Raw genomic sequence first — 12,248 nt, forward strand, 5'->3', positions numbered from 1 at the left:
TAAACAGGGCTAGCACGAACGCGTATTCTAGCGCTAACCCACAATCCCGCCAACAATCACGCGTCCTAACCTTATTTACATCTCAGCGACCTTGACGAAAATTGAGTTGGCCTTAACAAATAGATTTAGCCGTTTTGACATGCATGGCAAAGTAGGCGTAATGACGTAATAAGCAGACAATTTCAATAACAATATATTATTATAAATCTGGACGGTGGTCGTAAACAACTGGAGCAGACGACAGCTTGACTAACAGACGACAGTTTGACTAACAGACGACATTGATTAAAAGGCGGGAGATTGGTAGAATTCTCTAGTGGCGTGATATCGTCATGTTGTTGTTCTTAGATTCGATCAAATCGACACAGCAAACACATTAATTGGGTGACAGATGGGCCAAGCATTGAAACCTTTTTCAACAACTTTTATATTCGCTTTTCCTGGAAATGTTACGAAGTGGCGTTTAAATTCTAATGCTGGCTCCCCCCTATCGTGCGATGCGTTACGAGAGGATCGTTCCTATTTGTTAAGTAGATTTATAATATTCTTTATTCAATCATCAGTATCAACTTTAGTCCACCTTCATATCACCTTCACTGCTCGTCATGCTTCACTCACCTGGATTGACATGCACTCACTCTCACTGTACACCTCTCTCACACACCACTAGCAGACGACATAGTTAACACTATTGAGTACACGATCTGGTACCTGAAGATACGTTTCGATACTATCAACACGATTGCTACGACTGACATCAGGGGGGTTGGATGGCTGAATGGTTAGCACGTGCGCGCTGTACCATAAAGTCTGTCATTGAGTCAACTGGCGTGGTTTCGATTCCCCGGTTGTACGTGACAAGGAGTAGGGTCGCCTGTCCAACCTCGTGGGTTTTCTCCGGGTCCTCCGGTTTCCTCCCACTGCTAAAGAACCCTACGCGCAAGCGAATTATTGAAATAAAATTAAACCATATGTTAGTCCCGAAATGACCTAGTTTGTGTCAAGTGGACGTTAAACCCCATTTCTCTCTCTCTGTCTCACGACTGACATCAATATATGATAAGACCTGATATGATCACCACGATTACTCAACGATTAAAACCACGATTTCAACCGTAGCACGAATCGTGATAGTATAGTGGTAACCTAGCATTACATTTCGACACGAAAGGAGGAGCCCATGGAACGTTTAGCCAACATTTGAAACATACAAACGAGATTACTGACACATCAAGATTTGGAAATGAAATGGGGTGAAATGTGGTATACGGGACACTTCGACAGGATTGCGTCGTTTTCGTGTACCCTTCATCAAATTCCACATGTCGAGGGTTCGTTCACGTGCAGGGTTTTTGTTCCATCCGAGCAACTAGACGAATTTTGACAAGGGGTAACCAGATTGTAACATTTGAAGAAACTTTCTGGGGATCGAATTCAGGGCCCGCGGGTTTATGGACAAGCGCTTAAATCACTGAGCCACCATGGCTCTCTTTCATAATTGGGAACCACTGGGGCTAAGTGAGCAGGGGCGAATCTAGGAATTTTGAAAATGGGGGGGGGGGGCACCGCAAAATGAGGGCACTGACCGCGGAGACGGGGCACGCCGCTGAGAGGGGGGGGGGTTGTAGAGGGGGGGGGGGGGGGTCCTAAGAAAATTATCCGTCATTTCCTTGCATCTGTAGCCATTCTAAGAGCTATTTGGCTGATATTTTCGTCTAAGTAAACGTTCGGATAACGTTGAAAAAGAGCCTTAAAATCGAGCAAAAAACCAGTTGAATATGCAACTCAAAAATTGTCAAGGCGAGCGAGTTATTGTTAAAATGGTATATTTCACTCCTTAAATACGGAATATATAAAGTTGGTACATGATGGGAAAAAAGACGAATCTATTCCCTAGCCACTTCACTATTTAAGCCTTGTAACTTGTACTGTGTACTGTCTACACATGAAACAATGCTACTTCAAGTTGCACTCATGCGTGTCGGTGATGGGCGTGAGGTATATGCCGCCGATTCCACAAGATGCTATCATTGATGTCTGTCTTTTGTCACTCTATAGGATTAGGGCACCGTCAGCTAAACAACAAGAATTCGTTTGAAAGTGGAAGCATTAATTAGACCAGACTGGTGTGTTTGAGTCGATAGTTTGAGTCATTTGGGAAACCTGCAACATGTTGGGAACGGACATATTTGGGTCTGAGAGAAGGCACTTTCAGCAGAAAAAAAGCGCACTGTCGAAAATTAGGGGGGGGGGGGGGCGCCCATTGCGCCCCCCCCCCCTTGGATCCGCCTCTGGTGAGTAAGACACGGGCTCCCTAGCCAGAGGTTGCGGGTTGTTCCCGGTGTTGGCCGACAAAGTTAATCGGGATTTTCCAGCGTGTTTCCCCTGTCAATCTGCAGGACGGAGGGCCTGAAAAGGACTACTGCATAGTCGTTCGGATTGGACGAAAAACTGAGGTCCATTGTACACATTGGCGTGCACTTAAAAGATCCACTGGCAGTTGGAATTCGATGTAAGAGTAGACCGTAGCGCCGCTTTCGAGCTAAATTCCCCTCATAACAGATTGTATGGCGTAAGCCCGCCTTCATAAGCCTAGTCGGTACTTAACAGTAGAACGTTAAACACCATTTCATTTCATTTCATATTTGAACCCAGATCAAAATTTACATCCTGTAAAATGTAGTTGCCTCGAAGTACCTTGAATATACTTTAATCAGGGTAATTTGCTCTCATCGATTCCCAATAGAAAATCAATATACCATAGACGAAATATTAAAGAGCATGTTATAATCTAGTTTTATAACACGTTAATTGTACATCATTAGGCTGTCTCCAATTTTATTAATTTCATTGTTAAAGTACATGTCCAATTTGGCACAAAAACGATGTCTACAGTTATCGCGAACAACCAGCTAATTCGCTTAAAGGGGTATTAGTTAAGATAATTTATAGAGCTGTCAGTTAAAAGATAGATTATGAAAAGGAAATATGTTGAAAATTACTTCACTCTGAGCCTAGCTATCGGCGGTACTATTATAGTCTATTGCCTCGATTGTCATTGCTACTGTTGTTACGATATTAAACAAAGTCTCGATTATCCATTTTTACGTTAAATCATCAACCGTAAAACATATTTAATTCTACTTAATATCGAAGCGATTATGAAACATTTAAGACCTAAAGAAAAACCTGAAATATGCAGATTTATCTCTTGAATAATGCATCCCTAATAGACAATACAAGAATTGCTGTTGTATTGAATTGATGCAATGAAATGGAATTTAACGCTCTGCTTCAGCCGAGCTAACGAGGACGAATATACACCAGGCAGAATGATATAAGGGACATTTTGCCCGAATATCGGTGCTACGGTCTACTCTTATATCAAATTCCTTGCCCCCCCCCCTCTCCCTTAAAAGTACTGAACAACTTACGAAGAACTTTCTAGGCCAGAATTCTAATTTAAGTTCACCGTCAGCGAATGGATCACTTTAAATATGATCGTGTTACAATTTAAATTCACCACCGACAGTAATTGAAGAATTTTAAATATGAATGATTTTGATTTTAGTGCAGCGATTTGATGTAGAACCGGTCATTTGTAACAAATGTTAAGATCGTCTCAATGACTTGGCTTGTAAATGTTAAGTACAGAGGGAGTATCAACTTAGTGTCGAGGGTCTTCTACTTGCCAGAACTTAATTATGTTTTAAAGAAAATGGAAATGGTATTAGTAGATGATAAAAAGGATTATATTCCATACTTGAAAACATGGGCATACGGATGGGTGGGGGTGGGATGGGGGTGGCGGTGATTGTTTTAAAACGTAAGTGTTGGGGGTCCACATTGATTCGTTTACAACGTAGGTGTACGGGGTTACATGTCATTCGTTTACAACGTAGGTGTGCGGGATCACATGCGATTGGTTTAAAACGTAGGTGTGCGGGATCACATGCGATTGGTTTAAAACGTAGGTGTGCGGTATCACATGCGATTGGTTTAAAACGTAGGTGTACGGGATCACATGTCATTCGTTTACAACGTAGGTGTGCGGGATCACATGCGATTGGTTTAAAACGTAGGTGTGCGGGATCACATGTGATTGGTTTAAAACGTAGGTGTGTGAGTTCATATGCGATTGGTTTAAGACGTAGGTGTGCGAGATCACATGTGATTCGTTTAAAACGTAGGTGTGAGAAATCACATGCGATTGGTTTAAAACGTAGGCGTGCGGGATCACATGGGATTCGGTTAAAACGTAGGTGTGAGGGATCACATGCGATTGGTTTTAAACGTAGGCGTGTGGGATCACATGCGATTGGTTTCAAACGTAGGCGTGCGGGATCACATGCGATTGGTTTTAAACGTAGGCGTGCGGGATCACATGCGATTGGTTTCAAACGTAGGCGTGCGGGATCACATGCGATTGGTTTTAAACGTAGGCGTGCGGGATCACATGCGATTGGTTTAAAACGTAGGTGTGCGGGATCACATGCGATTGGTTTAAAACGTAGGTGTGTGGGGTCACATGCGATTGGTTTAAAACACGGGTGTGCGGGGTTACATGTGATTGGTTTAAAACATGATTGACGGTTAACGATTTCATTATAAAGTGGATAATCGAGACTTTGTTTACTATCGTAACAACAGTAGCAATGATAATCAAGAATCTGCTATTCTCCAAACAGCCCTAACTTAGCCCAGAAATTCAACTAAAATTGTTAACATATTCCTTGGCATTATCTATTTTTAACTGTTATAGTGAGAGCTTCCAGCTCTTTATTTAATATTACATAATTCCCCTTTAAATTGGATCATCAAAACATTACTATCGTAACAACAGTAGCAATGATAATCGAGACTACAGTCCTAACTTAGCCCAGAAATTCAACTAAAAATTGTAAACATATTCCTTGGCATTATTTATTTTTGAACTATTATATCGAGAACTGTTAGTTCTTCATCTTATATTACATAACGCACCTTTAAATTGGATAATCGTAACAACAGTCCGAACTTAGCTCAGAAATTTGAGTGAAATGATCAACCTATTACCTGTTCATTATCTATTTTTGAAATATTATAGCGAGAACCTTCAGCTCTTTATCTAAATCTTAAAAAACGCATTTTCGATATACTTATTTGATTGAAATTGTCAATGTATTACCCTTTCTTTATCTATTTTTGAACTATTATATCGAGGACTCTCAGTTCTTTAACTAAATCTTACATACTGTCCCTTTAATATACAAAAAGAGTGTAAATTACACCTTATCCTGATGTCAAATCACCGCGTGATGTCTCGAATTTATTTAAAAATACACTTACAAAACAACACGAAACATTCAACCATGTGGTATTTTCGGATCTCTTTTGTCCTTCATTTTATTCTTCGCTTTCAAAAAGGCCATACATTAAAACATGACACATTTTGACACGGCAGTTAATTTTCTTACATAATGGTTCTTATTACCCTTCATAAGATCTGTTCAGACGACTCCAGTAGATCAATTGTTTTTATATACGGAACACATCAGTTTGGAACCAGCCCGTCTTATGTTTTTTTTTAGATCGACAATAAAAAAGACAGACTATTTTTAAATAGCATCGTGACTTTTACTCAAACCTGGAATCGAGACTTGTAGCATTTTCAACAACGAATACAATAGAAGTTTAATGAACTTTAATAAACAACAACTGGATACTTGAATCGAGGGAATATCAGCTTACTAAACATGACATTTTAAATCCGAGAACTCCCCCAAACAAATTGAATCGTCTGAGTATCTTATTAACCAGTTTTAAAACTAAACTCTAAGCTGAAGAGCAGGATAACAACCTCAAGGCTACTATTCAATTAGCGGGGGTTGGATGGCAAAATGGTTAGCGATGGCACGCTGTAACATAAGGCCTGTCATTGAGTCAGCTTACGTGGTTTCGAATCCCCAGTTATACGTGACCAGGAGAAGGGTCGCCTGTCCAACCTCGTGGATTTTCTCCGGGTCATCCGGCTTCCCACCACTGTTAAAGACCCCCACGGGAAAGCGAAAAATTGGACCATATGTTCGTCCCAAAATGACCTAGTTTTTGTCGACTGGATATTAAACCCCATCCCCCTCCCGCCCGCTTTTAAGGTGCGGGACAATACTGAGCAAGATGAGGGTGGGCGGGGGGGGGGGGACTGGTTTGCCGTATGGTCTAACAAGGTCTGTCATTAAGTTAAGGGGTTTCAATCCCATAATTGTACGTGACAAGAAGTAAGGTAGCCTAGATGAAATGAAATGAAGTGAAATGGGTTTTAACGTCCTACTGTTCTGCTCCTAACCTGGGCTAATGAAGACGGGCATACGCCATACAGTGTGCTATGAGGGAAATTTTGCCCGGGCAGCGGCACTACGGCCTACTCTTATATCGAATTCCAACTGCCAAGGGATCTTTAACGTCCACGCCAATGTGTACACGGGACCTCGTTTTTTCGTCCCATCCGAACGACTAGACAGCTTTCCTTGTCAGCCCCTCCGTCCTGCATCACTGACAAGGGAGAACCACGCCGGAAAATCTGGATGAACTTTCTCGGCCAATGCAGGGATCGAACACCCGACCTCCACGCTAGCGAGCTAGCGTCTTACCCACTTAGCCACGTGATCCCCAGGGTAGCCTAGATAACCTGCGCCCATTACAGCAAAGCTTGTACAGTCCGCGTCCGAGAGAGGCAAATACCACACTGGAAAGCTCGAACGTGAAAATAGGTAGGACATTAAACACAGCATTTCATCTCATTTCCATCCATCGATGAAGAAAAAAACACCCTTGATATTAAAAGAATGATAAATCCATAAACGGTACAAGTTACAGGGAGGTATCTCCCTTTATAGAAAATGAAACAAAAACGTGTTCTGATTTCCCGTGTTCGTCATATTCCCGAAGCAATGGCTCACTCTGGCCATTGCTGGATTGGCTTCTGATACTTTAGGTTTTGAGGAAGTTTGTCTATTCTTCCCGTCCAATCAAATATCTCCTAAGTACAGCAACATGACAGCCTTTCGTTTAATCTGAGTTCTTCCCTAAAACTTTGGACAGTGCTTTAAGATATTAAAAACGGCGAAAGTACATTCGTCTCCAAACAGTATTGTTTACATTGTATCCGTATTGATAGCCTCGTTTGTCACGCAATTAGTTTTTCTGCAATATTCTGCTATGCATTGGTTAATTGGGCATAATAAAATCGTGAGTCATGACGTAACGTTATGTAAACATATTTGGTCCAATTTGGAGCTCTGTAATGATATCGTTATGCAGTTAGCTATTGGTTGTTAATCGGACTATTGGCCAGTCATAATTTGGAACAAACGTTTGCTTCCTTTACAGCAGTGTAAAGGAATTAGCTCTAATCAAACGAACCACTGCGAGAAGTATGGTGTTCATTTGAGCATAGGTTATTTACGATTGAAAAAGAGCAATTAGACGTAAATAATACCTTCCGGTATGAGCGGTACATTTTCTCATTTCTAATGTTCGGTTGATTATTAATTTTTACTGTCGAATCGTCAAGCGTCAAGTCACAGACATAAAGATCAATCATCTATCTCGAGGGGGTGGGTTGCTTGATCGTATAGTTCAACGTATACGTTGTGGCGTGCTTTGGATTACACGCTTGTACGTGACAAAGAGTAGGGGCGTCTGTCCAATCTCGCTGGCTTTCTAGTATTTGAACCAGATGTTAGTCCCGAAATGACCTAGTTTGTGTCGAGTGGACGTTGAACCCAAATTATCCCTCGTTGGTCTCTTACAGAATCTTGATTGGAGAACAGGCAGAATCCTAAAGACACCCTGCCCATCCCCCGTCAATTCATTTTATTTTTCGTTTTGATTTTACTAATACACGTGTTTAACTTGGTACAGTATATCTTAAGTTCTACAATTCAATTGGGTAAATTTGATATAATATTATCGAGATCCTCAAAAAGTACAAAGGGTGCAACAGGCTGCACATTACTAAGGAGCTTTCTTCACCAAAACCGGGATTGAACCCGGAACACCCTGGTTAGTGAGTCAGCACCTAACTCACCGAATCACAGTAGCTTCAAGGAATGTCTTGAGTAAAATATTTTTGTCCCACAGCAAGTAGTTAACATTCGATCTTTTATGGAACTGTGGGGTTGGGGTTGCGCTAGTGGTCAAGCATGTCGCGTTTTCAAGCTCTATCGGCTGGTCACCTCTGGTTTGCAGGCGTGGCGGCGCCTTCTCAATAATCTCGTGGGTATTCACCGGACCTGGCTGGGGGGGGGGGGGGGGTGACCGAATGGTTAGCACGTGCGCGCTGTACCATAAGGCCTGGCATTGAGTCAACTGGCGTGGTTTCGAATCCCCGGTTGTACGTGACAGGGTGTAGGATCACCTGTCCAACCTTGTGGGTTTATCCGGGTCCTCCGGTTTCCTCCCACTGCTAAAGAACCCTACGCGCAAGCGAATTATTGAAATAAAATTAAAACATATGTTAGTCCCGAAATGACCTAGTTTGTGTCGAGTGGATGTTAAACCTCATTTCTCTCTCTCTCTCTCTCCCCGGGCCACGAGTTTTCTCCTACAAGAAAGATCCATGAAACAATCCCCTGAATATATTTTTTAAAAAAGGACCTTGGCATGGTAGGATCACCTTCTTAACCTCGTGGGTTTTCTCCGGGTAGCCCGGTTTCCTCCCACAGGGATTACCAGAGCAACTTGTGAAAGTCTACGAACAACAACGATCTTTGCTTTTACCGACCACGACCAGTGACGATCACGCCTCTTCATTAGTGCCATACCTCAATTTAACTAAACGTGGCTGTTTATGTCTTGGTCTGAGGCAGTTCCTGTTTTTCTATCAGTTTTTGGTCTTCACGGTTATTAGTCTGTTCTTGATACCAGTCTGGTGATAATTACCAGAATAAGAAATGTGGCGCGGGGATAAATCAGACTTCCAAAGTAATTTTTGGGGGGAATTAAAATCTTTTAAATTAAAATATAATTAATGAGAAACTGTAACCATGTCCTTTTGCTCCAAGCCTAACGCATGTGTTTTAGATCACAAGGTCTGCCATTAAGTCAAGTGATGTACATTTCAGGGTTGATCACTGCAAAGTCATATACGATCACACCAGGGATCGAAACCACAATCGCAAGCCAGAGGTGACCGAATAGCTAGAAAATGAAATGAAATGGGATTTAACGTCCTACTGTTCTACTCCTAAACTGGTGTAATGAAGATGGGCATACGCCATACAGTGTGCTATGAGGGAAATTTGGCCCGGGCAGCGGCGCTACGGCCTACTCTTATATCGAATTCAATCTACCAAGGATCTTATACGTGCACGCCAATGTGTACACGGCACCTCGGTTTTTCTTCCCATTTGAACAATTAGAAAGATGTCCTTGTCAGTCCCTCCGTCCTGCACGACTGACAAGGGGGAACCACGCCCGAAAATCTGGATGAACTTTCTCGGCCAATGCAGGGATCGAACACTCGACCTCCAGGCTAGCTAGTCAGCGTCTTACCCATTTAGCCAAAGTGATCCCCGGCCGGCCAGCTAGAGGTTGAAGCGCGACACTCTAAACCACTAGGCCATCCCAACCCGTCTTATAAACTCCAGTAGGAATCATGTATAATTAGCTGTGTTTATCAAGTTGTTACAGCGTTAGTTCCTCAGGGTATTTAGCAATAAGTTACATCGACCAGACAGCTATTGTTAAAGTCTCCATGTTCTTAGGGTACATTAAAAAAAAAAACAACCTTTGTTAAAGTACATGTAGCAACATATGGAAGCCGATAAGTACCACCTAGTCCCTTCTTGTATTCGTACCAACGAGGAGAGACAAAAGGTACTAACATGGCTCCGTCTTGCCTACGGTTCGCTATAAGAATCAGAGGGAAGTCAAGAAGTTACTTCGATCAGTCGTGTGGTCTTATAAGTTTATAAATAATATTTTGATTTTAATGATGAAGCGAATTAGTAAAGGAAAGTATTGGTTCGAGCGGATCTTCTGTCTTGGTCCAAGTGGTCTATCCATTTTTTCGTGTGAACGTTTTACTTATTTTTTCTTATAGGTTCCTTGTCCTCGTTGTTGTTCGTCCTATCCCAACGCTGATCCTTTCAAGGCCCTACACCAAGCACCACGGACAAGGCTCTATACCCAGTACCACGAACAAGGCTCTACACCCAGCACCACGAACAAGGCTCTGTACCCAGCACCACGAACAAGGCTCTATACCCAGCACCACGAACAAGGATCTATACCCAGCACCACGGACAGGGCTATATACCCAGCACCACGAACAAGGCTCTATACCCAGCACCACGGACAGGGCTCTATACCCAGCACCACGAACAAGGCTCTACACCCAGCACCACGAACAAGGCTCTATACCCAGCACCACGAACAAGGCTCTATACCCAGCACCACGAACAAGGTTCTATACCCAGCACCACGAACAGGGCTCTATACCCAGCACCACGGACAGGGCTCTATACCCAGCACCACGAACAAAGATAAACTACGCTTAAAAATTGTGGGAAACTTTATCGGCCAACATCGGCATCGAACCACGAGTTGCCATGGATGAGTTCAAGGGAGGGCCCGGGCTGGAGACAACATCAAGTCAGAAGCTCGTTGGCAACATTCTGCCCATCCAGGTGCATGCATGTATATGATTAGACTGGATTGAGGCCAAAACGACACGCACCCCACCCTTGGTTTGTCAATATCGACGGTACATATCGTTACAGATTAGAATTTCTCCGTTTGTAACTGTTGTCGTTCTGTTGACGTTAGCGTATTTCTAATGGGATTGAAGTGAGTTAACGTTATTTACGTTTATCCAGTAGCAAAACGGATTGGCTACTATAAACAGTAACTCTAACCAACTTCCGTTTTGCAGAGAAGCAGCTCAATTGAAACAGGCGAAGATGATAGTTTTACGATGACCATGGAAAATAGAATAAATTGAAATAGGGTTTAACGTCCTACTGTTCTGCACTCACCGGGCAGTCTGATGTGCGGTTTACTCTTATTTCAAATTCTAACTGTGTCGGGGGTTCTTTAACGTGCACACCAACTCGTGTACACTGGACGCCGGTCATTCGTCCCATGGAAAACAGAGAAACTTGAAACCTAGAATGTTTTTGAAATGTGAAATGGTAATAATACCAACGGTCAAGTGTTCTTTCACATGCACACCAACGTGTACACTGGGCGTCGGTCATTCGTCCCATGGAAAACAGAGAAACTTGAAACCTAGAATCTTTCTGAAATGTGAAATGGTGAGAGAGATGACAAGAGGGGGGGGGGGGTCTATTACATATATACTTGCATTAATATGTCTTAAAATGTTATTTTCTAATAAAACGGTAACAATTATTTTCGTGATAATTATATGCAGGTTTTTATTGGCGCTAGGAATACGTGTGCTAACTTCATTTCGAATCCGGGTGCTGGAATACGGATGAGAGATTCCGCTCGGTGAAATGGTGAGAGAGATGTGATCCAATTACAGTTCGTTTCCTTTTTTTCCATTTTATAAATCTTGTTGACAGTTGAGAGATTATTGAACATGTGGACTTGTTTCAATCTGAGACGTTGAAATTAAAGGATGAATGGTTGATAGATAGACTGTCAAGACGGATCCAATTAGAATGGATGTTGTCCAATATAAAAACAACTGAAGACAAGTGGCGGTGATGTAATCCTGTCCACTGGCGACAAGATTAAGTTGTTGGATTCTGATGAGAGAGAGAGAAAGAGAGAGAGAAAGAGAGAGAGAGAGAGGGAGATGGGGGGGGAGTAGCACGTAACGTGATGTAATCCTGTCCACTGGCGACAAGATTAAGTTGTTGGATTCTGATGCGAGAGAGAGAGAGAGAGAGAGAGAGAGAGAAAGAGAGAGAGAGAGAGAGTAGCACTTAACGTGATGAATTATGTTGCTATTATTTTTTTTTTATCTCAAGGGAAATTATGAAATCATTTAGTGTGTTAGATATGTACTGATCTGTTATTTAACTTGACATTTTGACATCTCTGGAACCAGACATTTAATCTATCAACTCGTTTCATCAGCCAAGAACAAGAATTATGACGTTATATAAATAACAAGAATTGGCTAAACAGGAACAGGAAGATTACCAAGTGTGTCAGTTAAACTGAAAATCAAATCGATGCGAAATTGCTCAAGGAACAAGTATGCCAAATTTGAGCTCGATCGTATTTGAATCGTA

General features: G+C 42.2%; 1 protein-coding gene across 1 annotated transcript in view; it reads right to left on the bottom strand.

Annotated features, from left to right (window-relative positions):
• LOC126810675 (neuromedin-U receptor 2) overlaps positions 1 to 12,248 on the bottom strand; it is a 147,946-nt gene that overhangs the window by 41,221 nt on the left and 94,477 nt on the right. The window lies entirely within an intron of this gene.

The sequence above is a fragment of the Patella vulgata genome, chromosome 2, assembly GCF_932274485.2.
Source record: "Patella vulgata chromosome 2, xgPatVulg1.2, whole genome shotgun sequence".
Taxonomy (NCBI): Eukaryota; Metazoa; Mollusca; class Gastropoda; family Patellidae; genus Patella; species Patella vulgata.